At 49.6% G+C, this 2,451-nt stretch overlaps 1 long non-coding RNA gene across 1 annotated transcript; it reads right to left on the bottom strand.

The window, feature by feature from the left end:
• Positions 1–1,510: 1,510 nt before the first annotated feature.
• Positions 1,511–1,849, bottom strand: LOC125325599. The gene is made up of 3 exons (XR_007203425.1): positions 1,771–1,849; positions 1,646–1,686; positions 1,511–1,541 (listed from the first exon to the last, which is right to left on the bottom strand). It is a non-coding gene; the product is annotated as an uncharacterized LOC125325599 (long non-coding RNA).
• Positions 1,850–2,451: the final 602 nt, after the last annotated feature.

The following is a 2,451-nucleotide window of genomic DNA, read 5'->3' as shown; positions in this document are numbered from 1 at the left end:
AGACAGGCCGGGACCGAAGGAAAAAAATCCCAGCTGGTGGGGGAAAAAAAAAACCCAACCTGGCTGGGATTTTTTTAATTCCAAATTTAAAAATGTGGTGAAAAAACTGAAAGGCAAAAATCACACACACAACGTTAGAACCATTCCACGCACACACTCACAGGCAGACACAAGCACACAGACAGACAAACTCTCACAGACAGTCACACATGCTCACACTCTTCAGTTTACACACTGACTGCAGCCCTTCCTCAAAACACTCTACTGATGAAGATGCTTCAGCACATCTTCCAGCTGCTGCTCCTTGAAAAAAAACCAGTAGCGTCGGTGACGGCAGAGAGCCGAAGACGCCTCAGGGACCTGCGAGACAACGTGAGGCGGTCGGTGAGGGGCCGAAGGCTAGGAGTTATCCCCACGCTGGGCCCATAAATTTTCTACCCAAAATCCCATAGAAAAGATATGAACCTTTAAGTTTTGAAACGGTTCTTCTTAACCGTGACCTTGCCGGGGCAGGGCAGCTCCAACCGTAAATAGTTCATGGACAAGGTGCTGCGCCGAATATAAGCAAAGACGACGAGAGGGCTTGAGATAACTCTCCAGAAGATTAATTCTCCAGCCCGATACGCTTTAAGGCGACAGAACCTACAGAACTACCGTGGCCATGTGAGGAGGGTCTAATACGCTCCGTATAGAAGTCCAAGGGAATAGGACATGAACGGAAGGCACTACCAAAAGTGAGAAGGAAGATGGATGAGAACGTCTCCTGTACTTCCTCTGCTCTCAAAAAGTAAAAATGTAAAGACGCTGGAATAAGCCCGATCTGGAAAAGTAGGCGAGCAGAGACCCCCCTGCTGCCGATACAGTCCAGAATGATGCCAATAAAGCATTGAGACATAACAAAGCCCTATGACACGGAAGACGATGGACACAAACTACATAACATAGACACAAACTACATAACACAGAGAGAAGTTAAAACTGCCCAGCAGTTTCACCTGATGGACCCAAGATTCCTGCTGCAAGATGAGCCAGAAAGCGATGATGCCAAAGGAAAGAAGGCTCTACGGCAATAGCACGTGATGGTGAAACAACTCCTTACAAGAAGTTAGTGCCAAAGCTGTGAAGAGGATGCTCAAGAAGCTCAGTAGGCCTAGAGAAAGAGGCGATGACTGCCGGGTGACCGCTCCAGACCCAAAGGTGGGCTCCTCGGGCGAAAAGATCCGTGATGACATCGAGACTCAAAGAGGGCAGATGACACAAAGCTCACAAAAACGTGGTATGGAACTGCTCTGCCCGGCAAAGGGTCAGGTGATGCTGAGGAGAAACCATCTCCCTTTACTTCCAAGGGGCCCGGCCCACTACATCCCTCTCCTCTAAGCTAACTTCAAATTGCCCCCTGTGCTTCCAAAGGTTTTCCCTTCTCCGGACCACCGGTCCCAACACTTAGCTCTCAGAGATGAGCAGAAAAAATCCATCCTCGACAGGAAAGAACAGGTGGGCGCTGTGGATGTCAGTACATTCCCTGTAGGCCGCTTTGGAGGCTGCAAAAATTCAGAAAGAAACTTCAGACTGCGATGAGACGTCCCAAATGTGACCCCTTCTGCAACGCCCCCCTCCCTCGTAACTGCCGAGGCTAATCGCTTACCAGCCGTTTCCAAACTTCGGCTCCACACCGGCTCATGGTACCTAAAATGACAAAACAGAAAACGTGACTATCGCCCTCCAGAAGATTAATCCCTAGGGCTCCTCTACACTGCTGCCCCGGCGCACCTCAAATCTTCATCCGACTCTGGAGGTGGCCTGGACGATACCCGCAAAGTGAAAAGGTACACGCTTGGCACACCGCCGCATACCTCTCGCCTATTAGTCACCCTGCCTAAATGCCGACTCGCCGGCTCGCCTCTGTTCCTTGGCACGCCTAGGGCGGCGGCAGTACCTGCAAACAAACAAAGCAAAGAAACATGCTGAGAGACTGAAATCACAACCCCCCCCCCTCCAATTGAAGCATGCCACACCAATACATTAAGCTTGCACCCACCTGGCCACTGGGCCAGGACGTCTTGTGAGTGGACCGTTGAAAAGGAACAAACAACAATGGATGCTTAAAACTAAACCAGACATTAACACTGGAGCAATACCAACTCCTTCTGTCCACCAGTCACCGTTTACCTCGCTCCAACCTTAAACATCAATATCCGGCTTTACTTCCTAAAAACAAAGACAAGGAACAACGCTGTAACATAGCCACCATTTATGCTTGCTCTGCAAACACAAACAGTGACTGACCTTCCTGCAGGAACCCCCTCTCCTGGTACAGGGCACTCTGCCACGATCTTAATCCCTCTGGATCTGAAAGAAAGCGATGACAAAAGTCAAAGAGCTGCATTAGAACTTCACAGCTCCAGCCATCCTGTGTCAATCTAGGAATACCATCTTGAAGCCAAACTACAA

This window comes from Corvus hawaiiensis, chromosome 4, assembly GCF_020740725.1.
Source record: "Corvus hawaiiensis isolate bCorHaw1 chromosome 4, bCorHaw1.pri.cur, whole genome shotgun sequence".
Classification (NCBI taxonomy): Eukaryota; Metazoa; Chordata; class Aves; order Passeriformes; family Corvidae; genus Corvus; species Corvus hawaiiensis.
The sequence above is the reverse complement of the archived record's forward strand: the minus strand, read 5'-3'. Positions and strand labels throughout refer to the sequence as shown.